Consider the following 14,169-nt stretch of genomic DNA (forward strand, 5'->3'; position numbering starts at 1 on the left):
AAAATCTAGTGAAGGAAAAAGAGTACACATTTCTAACAATACGCATATTGGCTACCTTATTAAAAACCTTACAAGGATAACCCAGTGGGACGAAACCTCATAAGGGAAAAAGAGTACATCGCGTATTAACTCCCCCAAATGAGAACATCCTTGAACCTTTGCATCCCGATCCTATGCACCATCTTCTTAAAAGTTGTAATTGGAGAAGACTTGGTGAATAAATCAGCCACATTTTCATTTGAACGAATCTGTTGCACGTTGATATCACCATTATTTTGTAGCTCATATATGTAGAAAAGCTTTGATGAAGTGTGCTTCGTTCTATCTCCTTTTATGAATCCTCCATTAAGATATGCTATGCATGAAGCATTATCTCCGTATAAAATTATGGGTAGATTATCATATTTCACATTACATTTTTCTTGAATGATACGTATCATGGACCTCAACCATATACATTCTCGGCTTGCTTCATGAAGAGCTATTATCTCAACATGATTCGATGGAGTGGCTATGATAGAATGCTTTTTATATCTCCAAGATATTGCAGTACCACCACATATGAACACATAGCCTATTTGAGATCGAGATTTATGTAGGTCAGATAAGTACCTAAAATCAGCATGACCATAAGATCGGGACTGCAAACTTGCTAACAAATTAACTTAAAAAGAGAATATATCAGTCCTTGTAGTATTTGCAAGATACATTAGTGCATCAATTGCACTAAGATATGGTACTTCATAACCAAGGAGTTCCTCATTCTTTTCTTGAGTTCGGAATGGATCTTTATTCAATTTTTGCATGTTTCTCATTTAAGTAAATACTCTATTGCTTTTGAAAACTCTCCAAGAGTTTCAATGATACTCAAATCATCAAATTATATCTTATGAGTATAATAAAAAGTTTTCCAGAAACTTTATATGCCTCAGGCATTTTGAATCCTTTAGGGATTTTCATATGGATGTTTGTCAAGTAACAATATCCAACATGTCAAGTGTGACATCTTCATGTGTCTAGACTGCAAATCAAATAAGTTTTATGCTTACCAAAATGCATCCTTTCAGGTCACTTGATAAATATTTCTACATCAGCATGCTTAAATTAACGTAGAATTCAGATCCTCATAATCTTTTACAATATTGCGCCAATATTGTATCAAAAATATCATCGATGATTTATTATTTTGTATCAATTTACAATACGACATAACATTTTGAGATCTCATTACTTCATTATTTTCAGGTACCTAAACCTCTCATAAGGTTTCATGAAGTGTTATGTCGTAGGCTTTTCAAGAGCATATTGCCTTCTTATCATGATTATTTGCTCCTTATTCTTTTCAAGGATTATTTCATTTTTCACCGATTGGTCTATCATGCTTCAAGCATGCATAGACTTTATCCTTTAAGGATACAAAATAGGAGCACTTTCAGCTAAATATGAGATGCTTTCGGCATTTAACTTGAATTATCTTTTGAATGAGGATCTGATGATAATTCTTAACATATTTCATAGCTGCTTATAATCTCCCCCTTATGTTACGAAAACTAACATACATCCTCCATGTTCTTTGAGGAATCCATCTTTGTGCATCATGATATATTTATTAATCGTATACCGTATATCAAAACTATTAGATGGAATAGTTGGTTCCTGACCTTGAACCAATTGATAGGGAAGAAATAATCATAATATATTGGTCTAATGCATACAAGTGCTATTGTATACAATATATCATATTTCATACCAATACATGAAACTTTGTTCTTATTAGTAATGATTCAACTATTTATGGAAGACATTCAATGCTAAACCATCATCATCAAGATAAATTATCTTGATTACACAATCTGAAAATTATGCTCAATTTATATTGAACAAGTAACTTTATGAATTTCAAACGTAGGTTGACCATGAATGTACATGTGATTATCTTATTGATGCATCTTTTCAAGATATCACATGATAGGTTAACGGGCCCTTATTCACCCTTTATTCTTTTCAGATTTTAAGGGATCCAATCCCAAAATTAGTTGGTCCAACCAACTTATTATGAGAACAAACAACATTAAAGTTCATGAAGAATTTTCTAATTCTTCAATATATGTTCAATACTTAGTATGCACATCTTCGGAATATCGCAATTGTTCATGTCAACTTATGAGCTTTTAATCTAGTAAACTCCAAGTTTACCATGATATGTCTTTTTGCTCTAGTAAATTTCAGATTTACTATATATGAATACATTTTAGATTTATTACTTCAGAAGTAGATTTCAAAATAACTCATCTCAGCTATTCTGCCTCTTTTGTAGGTTAGTGGTCATACCATCACAATTAAGTACACGTTTATATTAATAAGCTTCACTAAATATTATCACATTCATGAATCTGTGCTTATAATAATCAAAATTCTCATTCCCCAAGAATGGAATATAACCGTGTCTTAAGCCTATCAAATTATGATAGCTTATATATTTTATAACCTCTTGCATCATATTGCTACTTCAGGAGCAAATTGAGGTATACATATGATGTAGAGAATTTTTCTCTAGCATATCTTATAATCATAATAAGCGTGTGAAAATATTATCACTTTTGATGATTATTATCATGTTGTCTCTCCATGCTTATATTCGTGTATTCAATCACTGGTCTTCTTTCAACAATGAAGCAGGTTGTCAACTTTCAGATTTATGCCACCATATTCACTTCATGGAATAGAGCATATTAATGGGATATGTTTCATGACCTTTTATTAAATACCTATTATTTTGCCTTAGCCATCATAATATCATCAATATGTTGTATTGAGATTCAAACTCAACATCTTATCCATATAAAGATGTCTTTGGCATGAATCGATGGGACTTGAAGCCAACATATTATTATCCTTTTTGATAATATTGTTCTTGAGGAATAAATTTAAAATATAAATGGTTCCAAACCAATTATTTTTCCTCAAATCCAATAATAATTATTTTAGTAGTAGCAAAAGAAAGATAACATAAAAAATTATTAACCTTGAAATCCTTCAGATTTATAATCTCACCTTGTTTAAAAGAGTCTCGTGTGATAACGTGTTATGAAACAATAAAGAATAAGAAAGAAGAGTAGAGAGAATAGAGAGAGTAATTCTTATTTTTCTCTTGAGGGATGATTTACAATGAAGGAAGCCCTTCTATTTATAGGGGAATTTGCCTCTAGTTTCACACTAAAAGACAAATACATCAAATTCTGATAGATATCAACTAGATCTTGATAGACATTCAATATAATATAAATACATTTATAACAAAAAACAAATACCATAAATTGTAATGATTATCTCAATATTATAATATTTATTTTTTAAAACATTGATTAAATTTCATATAATTTGATCTTCATAAGTGAAATGTGACAAATATTTTCAGATAAAGAAGAAAATAGTTTAATAAAATGAAAAGAAAATTCAACCAATTACAAAGGTTCATGTGACAAATCTTAAAAGAAGAATCATGAAAAAACAATGCCACAAAAAAAGTCAATGCTTTAAAGTTTATATTATAATTATAATAATTATAACAACAAATCAGAGCCTTTATATAAATTAATTTAATAAAAATATGTAGGGATATTAAATGATAATTAAACTACATTAATAGCTTACTCTATTCGGTTTATTTACTTATTATATTTATCTTTTACACATTCCTTACAAGCGTAACCTATTCGTCCCATTTTAATTATTGTTTTATACTTTTTCATGTCCACTACAAGAAATAATAAATACAAGATATTATTTATTATACTATAATATCATAAAGAACTATGAGGTTGTAGTTGAAATTATTGAAAACTTTGATTTTGTAGGAAAAGGTAGCTTGAGTATTGTTGATTTAAAATGAAAGGAGTTATAATCAAATAGTAATCTAACACGTGGCAAGAAAAAATCAATTATAAAAAATCAAGTGAAATGGTCTTAACAAAAGAATAAGGGCGACAATGAAAATATGTAATTAAAAAGCACCGTTAATTATCATGCGTTATAATTTTATTTCACCAAAAAATTGAAATATCAAAAAAGCCCTTGCGAAGGCTACCAAAATCTCTAGATCCTCTATGCTTTAGTGGTAAAAAAGTTTGTCTTGAAAAGTTGTTCAAATTTTATCGTTTTATTTTTCAAAAATAATATGACTTACTTTAGAGCTAAACTGTATTATATTAATTCAATAAAATTTGAAATTAGATCTTCGAAACTATATGAAAAAAATACCATAAATTGTAATGTTTATCTCAACATTATAATATTTATTTTTAAAATATTGATTAAATTTCATATAATTTGATCTTCATAAGTGAAATGTGACAAATATTTTAAGACGAAGAAGAAAATAATTTAATAAAATGAAAAGAAAATTCAACCAATTACAAAGGTTCATGTGGCAAATCTTAAAAGGAGAACATGAAAAAATAATGCCACATGTAAGACTTTCATACCATAAATTTTAATGTGAGGGCTACCAAAACTTTTATTCTCTCTTATATATAATATAAATGTCATTGATTGTGCTTAGTGCTTGGGTGTGTTTTTTGGGGATTTTGAGTATAGATATATATGTATTTTATGTCTAATGTCTTATACTAATTTGTAGGTATTCATCAAAAATTACCCCATTCATAAATTAGGTTGAGGTAATTTAAATTTCTTAATTACATGAATTTTCTTGTATGTCATAGTTTAGAAAAATAGTTATTGTATGTAGGGTTCTCGGGTATATGCAACAAACTATTTCTTTCTTGAAACTTTGGTAAGTCTTCTTATCTAGATGAAGGTTGTTGTTTGATATATTTTTGTGACTCTAAACTTTTGATGCTTGTGACTCAAAATCTGTTTAGTTTGTAACATACATCTCTGGTGCTTTCTTTTTGTTATAGGTTGGATCGAGTGAAAATTCTTCTTTCATTAACTTTGTGTAGCTTTGGACTTTATCTCAATCTATAGCTAATATGTATATTTCAAGGTCTTCTTTATCACTCAATTATCGTATTATTTTGTTGTAATAATAATACAATACAATACATGGGTAACAAAATGATTTAATTACCATGAAAAATCTCTTATAGATCCATGTAAGTTGGAGGGGTAAGTTGGATATACTATATTGCCATTTGACGTTTTAAGTACAGTTTTTTCTTCTTTATCCATTTATTAGCTACTCCTATTTATTCTTTTCAAGATTTTTTTTGTTTCTTTTTTTAGAAGACTTTCCAAGGGTCTGTAATATCGCTCTTTTCAACAGTGAATACTTTAATTAAAAAAAATAGGCACTTATCAAGGACCTTGGTAAATTCAAGATATAATAAAGAGGTATTTACCGTGAGATATTGCATAAGTTTATAGCATCGAGAAATTGCTATGTACGGGGAATTCGAACTAACTTAATGGAATATCTAATACTTATCAATTATAATAATCTACATCTATTGTATTTTAAAAGTGTGATACCCTTATTCATTATCTTATTTGTTGACATTAATAGTTATAATACCACTAACTAAACGGTACATACTTATATTTTCTCGATAATTTTGTTAATTAATTGTTAGTATGGAAGCAAACATAAAATATTGAGTCATGTGATGCTGGACCATCAGGATTGGTGGCTATTAGGGAGTTGAGAAAGAAAGGGCACGGTGTGGTGGTTTTTGAACAAAATCATGAAATGGGGTGGCGAGGGTATGGGTAGGGATAGGGGGTGGGGGGAAATGGATATATCAATCTAAAGTTGAACATCAAGACCCCTTTAGGAAGGACTAATGTCCAAAATGTACGTACATAGTAGTATTTATGAATGGCAAAATATATAGGCAGGCCCCTGAACTTGTTGATTTTTCCTATATTGGCACCTCAATTAGGTCATGTTCCTATTGAACCCTTTAGTCATTCACAAACTATGTAAATTTGTCACAACCGGAACTAGGGCCTAGTCATGACGGGTATCTCAAGCCTACCATGGACCGGGGACCACCCCCTTAGCCTAACCTCAAGAGCACAATAATCATAAAACTAAATTGGAAGCCAATCAAACCAATAATAATAGTAATAAGAATAAATGAATCAAATGATGGTTCAAGGAATTCAAATAACAATCCACCCACACTTTTCCACGAAAGCCTCTAAAACTAGAATAATAACTAAGTCGGGACATGCCCCCGACTATGACCAAAAAGAATCCAAAAGCACTATGATAATAAAGAATAATGAAATGACAAGGCCTTCCAAAGAATGGAGGCTCACCACTTCACAACAACTTAACAGATGAGTTCAACCACCTAACGCTGCACAAAGGCAATAGAAAATCCTTTGGACCCTACATCATGAAATGATGTATAGTCCAGGGATGGTTAGTAGGATAAGCACTGGCATGTAACTCAGGAAATAAGTATAAAATAATGCAATTACCAAAATCCAGTCATAAACCAGATGTACCACATTCATGTACATGTATTTATATAGGATGTCGGAATAGGGACAAGGGCTATGAACATAAAATTTTAAAGATTTAACTTCAACTGTGTAGCTTAATCCGTCCTAAAGGCACCTATGTGCTATATGGTTTCAGCTCCCTCTGTTGAAAGGGTCCAGTGCATGTTAGCCGTACGAACCGAGGAAAAACCAAGGGAAAACTAAATCCACCAAGAAAATAGCCGTCCCAATATATATATCAAGTGTGAACTAAGCACATGGTCATATAGACCCCCAACGCCAGCAAATGTGGTTTCCAATATTTGTTCCCCAAGGACGTACACATTCACGGTGAGCTACATAATTCTCTTTAAGCCCAAATTAAAATAATTTGCGCATAAATCAATCCATTAATCCAGGAGTCATTCATTAAGGCATTTACCACTACGTATCGTTATACCAATATGCTTGCGAACTAAATTAATTATGCCAAACCAAATCTACACTACTAAATTGGACTCCCAAGTTCCATTTAAAATCCAAAACCAAGGCCATCCAAAATCATTTTCATTCATTTATCCTTTAATGCAATACATGGGGTTCAAAAATAAGTTAAACCATGCAATTTTCCATATTCAAAATCAAGTTTACAAAATGGGCTGAGGTTAATGCAATTATCAAGCCAAAATTCCATCAACTTTAAAAACCCATGCCCTTCATTCCAACCATTTATACCAAGCACCAATTCAGTCCCCAAAATATCAATCTAAAGTATTAATAATCAATTTAGAACATGGGACAAATAATTCAATCAGTAACAACCAAAACCTCTCAATCCAATTTCAAAACCCACAAATAAATTACATGAAAATCCATTCAATTAATGCCATAATGTAAAATTAAAGTTTGGAAAAAAGAAATATGTCTAAATTACACAAAAAATTAAAATCAATTTGATGTTTGGAGCCCGGATGATGAATTCTCTGAAAATCCTTGAATGTTCTCGGGTTTTGAGTTTGGGAGAGAAAGGATGATTTGATCTTTTAAAACTGAAGAAAAACGGTCACCTAAGTATTTATAAGTCATAAAAGGGGTAAAAAGACAAAAATCCCCTCACCCCAAGTGAAAAAAAATAAAAACTAGATGAAATTAAAACATTGGCGTGGCACGCCAATATCGCGGAGGTTAGGCTCCGTGCCATACCATATCGCAGAGGTTAACCTCTGTGACACAGTCTTATTATAGGCCCTTACTTCTTCGGGGTCCCAAAATGACTCTGAACTACTTCCGTAAAATCTAAAACTTTCCCAAAACACTCCTTAACATAATTCAAGTCAAAAATTGATATTACGCACGCGAGAGGGTCAATAATAAAAATTATCAAAGTTTTACAGGGTCTCACATTATCCCCTTTTAGGATCATAGTCCCCGAATGATGAGTTAGGATACTTTTAGACTGAGAATAACAAGAATATATCAAAATCTAATAACAAACTCAAAAAATGACAAGAGGAAAATGAAACTCATACTTTGTACAGTTTCATCCAACACATGGAACAAGAACAAATACTTGGCCTTCACATCTTCCTCAACTTCCCATGTAGGCTCTTCTACCTTTTGATTTCTCCAAAGAACCTTCACTGAGGATACATCTTTAGTCCTCAACCTATGAACTTGCCTATCTAATGTCTCAATCAAGACTTCTTCATAAGATAAGGAATCCGTAACACCATCATCCTCAACAGGCACTATCAAGGAAGGATTTCCCACAAAATTTTTTAGCATGGACACATGAAACATAGGATGAATCAAAGCTAAGATAGCAGGCAAATCTAACTCATAAGCGACATTCCCAATCCTCCTCAAAATTTTATATGGACCAACATAATGAGGATTGAGCTTTTCTCTTTTTACAAACCTCATGACTCCTTTCATAAGAGACAATATTAAGAATACCCAATCACTTACTTCAAATTCCAGCTCTCTTTGCCTCTTATTCGTATAAGACTTTTGGTAACTTGAGCAGTCTTAAGTATTTCTCTAATTATTTTTTCCTTCTCTATGGCTTGGTGAACCAAGTTAGGGCCAAACAACCTAGATTTACCTACCTCATACCACCTAATTAGAGACCTACACCTTCAACCATAAAGTGCCTCAAAACGAGTCATTTGAATGCTAGAATAATAACTATTGTTGTACACAAACTTAATAAGAGGTAAATAATTAACCTAACTCCTTTAAAATCAATCATACAGACCCTTAGCATATACTCCAATGTCTGAATTATACGTTCTGCCTGCCCATCTATTTAAGGGTGTAAAACGATATTAAGGTTTGCCTTGGTGACGTCCAAGCTATACCTCCTCTCAAAATATGATATGATCGCTGCCAAATATAGTAACCCAACAAAGTTTAGGGTAGAATCCCAAGGGAATACATGAAATTATGTCTCTCAACTGTTGTAATCAACTGGCGAAATTGGAAAAGTAAATGGGGGGTTTTGAGTAACAATATCAAAAAGTGGCGAGTATCAACTTTGGTTATCAGTTGTGTGTGAATACTAGGATTATGTCTCCCCTGGATTCTCAACTTCATAGGCTTATCGTGCTATGTTGAACCAACCCAATACCTTGCATGCATAATCGATAAGTTATGTACCTTCTACAATCTTTTGGTCGAGCAGAAAGATTTTACCTTTTAAGTCTCAGGATGTCGCCTTACTAACCCTTATCTTGATCCCAGTTAACTATTACCTTTTGAGCCTCTAGTTATTAAATAAAATCTAACCATCTTACTAAGATAAAACCTAGAAGCATGGATCGTCAGTTAAGCTCCAAATTACTGTTGTCTTTATCTTTTTCTAGTCACTACTTCTCTTTTAGAGTAAGTAGCAATAATTTAGGCGGGATCCTAACATGTGAACCCATTAAGAAAACTATTATAGTGAAGATAAAGCAATGCATGGATGAGTATCGGTTTAGAACAATGATAGCACTTCCCCTACTTCGTCAATCCGCCAAGGTTTCCACAACCCTAACTATGGGTTTTTAGTCGCTCATGCTTGTGAAGTAATCAACAACATTCACGATTGAAAGAATAAGATGAAATCACAATAATAAAAAGTAAAACCCAAAACTGTAACTGAATTAATCAACCAAAGTTAATACAAGAGAATTTCAAGACTAATATCGAATCTTGGAATCAAAATTTGTTTGTGAGTATTAAGAGTGTGTAACTTCTACTATAAAACACACAAGGGGTATTTATAGTACCTGAGGAAACCCTAAAATCAAAGCCCAAAGGAAATAGGAGAAAAAAGAGTCGGTGACTACTTGTGGTCCCTACTTGCACCCTGACCCTGGGCGCAGGTAGTACTAGCGACCTGCCGGGTGGGAATAAGTGGTGATCACAAATTCCAGGACCAAAAAATCCTGCAGGTTAGCTCTTGGGATTTTGGACTTCTGACACTTGCTTTGACCACATATAGTCCACATGTACTACATGCGGTCTGCATGTTGACTTAGCAAGTGTCGAGAGTCATCTTTTCAGCTCTTCTTCAATTTTTGCATATGCTTTGACCACGAGCAAGACTTAAAGTGTCCCAGACATCCATAATTGCTCCCATAAGTAGCCAAAACACCTTTTTTCATCTTTTTCATAAACTTAGCATCCAAAACATGATTTACTACATAACATACCCAAAACGCATCATATCTAACAAAACAACCTCAGAAACTTGTATATTTTCATAGTTTTAAGCATTGAAAGTGCTATATTTCTATAGCATATCACACTTGTGTGCCTAAACATTTCTAAAACAAATGCCAAAAGTGAGAAGAAAACTGCATAGCTCAGTTTGAGATTATGGACACTGGTACACCTTACAACTTCACAATCTCCTGAATGAACAACTTAGCATAATCCTCCCCTGAGTAGTAAGTCCTCACAGGCAAGAAGTGAGCAGACTTAGTCATCCTATTCACAATGACCCAAAGGGAATCATATTGATTGCAAGACTGTGGATGACCAGTAATGAAATCCATATTGATCATATTCCACTTCCATATGGGAAATTCTATCTCTTAAGACATTCCACCAGCCTTTAAATGCTCAACCTTGATTTATTGACAAACCATACACTTAGCCATAAAGTTTACTGCATTCATCTTCATATTATTCCACCAGTAGATTTTCTTTAAGTCATAGTACATCCTAGTCGAACCCAGACGAACTATATATTTAGACTCATGAACCTCAGTCAAAGTCCTTTCTCGTAGCCCATCAACATCAGGAACACATAACCTACCTTGATACCTAAAGATTTTTCTCCCCAACCTCAAAAGCTATAACTTTTTGCTGACCCACCATCCTTAATCTGCATAAGTATGGGATCCAAAACCTTCTTCTCCTTCACCTCCGCATTAGGAGATGATTTAACCACTTCCTGAATAATGGATCCCCCATCCTCAGAGTCCAAGAGAAGAACTCTCAAGTTAGCCAACCTGTGAATGTCCTTTACGAACCCTCTCTTCTCCTCAATAACATGAGATAATCTCTCCATCGGCAACCTACTAAGAGCATCAACTATAATATTAGCTTTACCTAGATGGTAGCGAAGGCTCATGTCATAATTCTCAAGTAATTCAAGCCATCACTATTACTTGAGATTTAATTCCTTCGGCATAAACACATTCTACAAGTTCTTATGATCTGAATAGATGTCTACATTCACTCTATACAGATAATGTCACCAAATCTTTAAGGCAAAGACCACAACCACCAACTCTAGATCGTGAGTTAGATAATTTCTCTTGTAAACCTTAAGCTTCCTAGAAGCATAGGCTACTCTCTTACCATGCTACATTAAAACACAACCCAGTCCCACACAGGATGTATTACAATACATAATAAACCCATTAGTACCTTCGGGCAGGGTCAAAATGTCACAAAAGTCAACTTATCCTTAAATTATTCAAAACTACCCTCACAAGCATCGAACCATAAAATCTTAACCTTTTTTTGAGTTAACTTCGTCAGTGGAGTAGCAATATATAAAAAAATCTCCCCAAACCTCCTATAGTAGCCTGCCAAACCTAAGAAGCTCCTAATGTCGGTTGGAGTCATGGGTCTGGGCCACTTCTTAACCGCCTCAACTTTTTATGGATTTACCTTAATCCTTTCACTAGAAACATGCCCAAGAAAGGTCACAATATTCAGCCAAAATTCATACTTTGAAAATTTAACATATTATTTTTGGCCCTTAAGAGTTTGCAACACAATTTGGAGGTGATTGACATGATCCTCCTCACTCTTAGAGTACACTAAGATATTATCAACGATGACTATAATGAACAAACCTAAAAAACGCCAGAATACTTGATTCATAAAATCTATGAAAGCACCCGGAGCATTAGTCAATCCAAATAACATAACCAAAATCTTATAATGACCATATCGGGTTCGGAAAGCAGTCTTGGGAATATCAACCTCTCTAATTTTCAACTAATGATAGCCTGAACAAAGATCAATCTTAGAGAAACACCTAGCACCCTGAAGCTGGTCGAAAAGATTATCAATTCTAGGAAGAGGATACTTATTGTTCGCTGTCACCTTATTCAGCTGACGATAGTCTATACACATCCGAAGAGACCCATCTTTCTTTCACACAAAAAGCACAAGATCACCCCACAGAGAGACACTAGGATAAATAAATCCCTTATTAAGAAAATTCTTTAATTGCTCTTTTAGCTCCTTTAGTTCAGCTGGAGTCATCCTATAAGGAGGAATGAAAATTAGACGGGTATCTAGTAGAAAATCACTTCCAAAATCTATTTCCCTATCGGAAGGAATTCCAAGAAGATCATTGGGAAACACTTCAGGAAATTCACTAACCATAGGGATAGATTGTAAAGAAGGACCTTTAGAATTAAAATCTTTAACCTGAAATAGATGATACAGACACCCTTTGGAAATGAACTTTCAGGCTCTAATATAGGAAATAAACCTCTTTTTGGGCACTAAGGAACTCCCCTTCTATTCTAATACTACCTCATTAGAAAAGTGAAAACTGACCCTTTAGGTCCTACAATCTAGAGAAGCATAGCACGAATGAAGCCAATCTATCCCGAAGATAACATCGAAATCCACCATATCAAGCTCTATCAAATCCACCAATGTATCTCTATGAAAGATGGATGCCACACAATACTTATAGATTTTTCTAGCAATAATAGACTCATCCATCAGAGTAGATATAGAGAAAGGGTCAAAAATATTTTTAGGACCAAAATCAAAATGCACAGCCACATAAGGGGTCATATAAGAAAGGGTCAAACTCGGATAAATAAAACAATCAACATCAGAGGAAAAGAGCTGTAACATACCAGTAACAACATATGGGGATGCCTTAATTTTCTGACGAGTAGCAAGTGCATAGAGATAATTCTGGCCAGTGTCGATAACAGAAGTAGTGCCCTTAGGGGCAGGAGATGAAGAAGTGGCAACCAGAACTTTATTAGACTAATGGCAACCCTGGATGAAGGATAATCTCATTATATATGACCAATATGACCATAATTGTAGCACTGATTTATCCCCTCTTCATAATATCCTTGGTAAAACTGCCTATAAAATAGATAAGGAGGGTAAGGTAGGGCTAACTGAGCTCTACTAGCTTGAGATTTGGCACTCTCTGCCTTAAGACCACTACTAGCCTGAAAATGATGATCACCTGAAGGCTTAGGATAAGAAGCACTGGTAGCTGAATATGAATTTCCCTAATATTTTTCTTAGTCCACTGTCTCCCATCTTTCCAGCTATTCCGCTGACCTTTGCCCTGCTTTAAATATCTAAACTTCTTATTCTACCTCGCTTCCATCTCTGCCTGTTTCTTTTTCTCATCCTCATCCTGCTACATATAAATCACCAGCCTGTAGATGTCCATATCATTATTCAACATGGCAGCCTTACACTCCAACACTAAATCACAGGATAAACTAAAAACAAGCTTTCTCATTTGGGGCCTCATATTAGACGTCAACTTTGGAGCATAAGGAGCTAACTAATGAAACTTCAGAGCATACTCCTTGACATTCATTTTATCCTGATTCAGATTAACAAGCTCCCTAACCTTATCTTTCCTCAACTCTCGAGGAAAAAAATAGTCATGAAAAGCAACTAAAAGTTCATCCCATACTGCCCGCTTAGCATCATCACCCCTCATATCTCCCCCTCCTCATACCACTGATAATCTACATATTTTAGTTGATACGCAACAAACTCCACATCCTCTATGTTAGTAGCATGCATCACCCTAAAGATTTTCTTCATCTTACCAATAAACCCCTGTGGATCCTTCTTAACCTTCGAGCCTATAAAGGTTGGGGGATTCAACCTCATGAACTGGCCAACCTGAATGACCTCAGATGAATGAGAAATAAAACCAACACGGTCAAACTGACAAGACTGTGATGCCACCGATTGAGTAAGAATATGAAAGACTGATGGAACTTAACATTAGAAATATCTCCATGAGGCGACTAAGCATAAGTTTCACCATCCTAGGAAGTCAAAAAGGACTATTAAGGATCGGTGGAACTCCACGTGGGATGGCATAGTTAGGAGCAGGAACCCTAGATTGGGTCTGTACTTCATGAATAGGGCACGTCCCATCCACATTCTCCTTAGGTGGGACAGAGATTCTTGTAGAGTTTCTAC

Source organism: Capsicum annuum, chromosome 5 (assembly GCF_002878395.1).
Source record: "Capsicum annuum cultivar UCD-10X-F1 chromosome 5, UCD10Xv1.1, whole genome shotgun sequence".
Taxonomy (NCBI): Eukaryota; Viridiplantae; Streptophyta; class Magnoliopsida; order Solanales; family Solanaceae; genus Capsicum; species Capsicum annuum.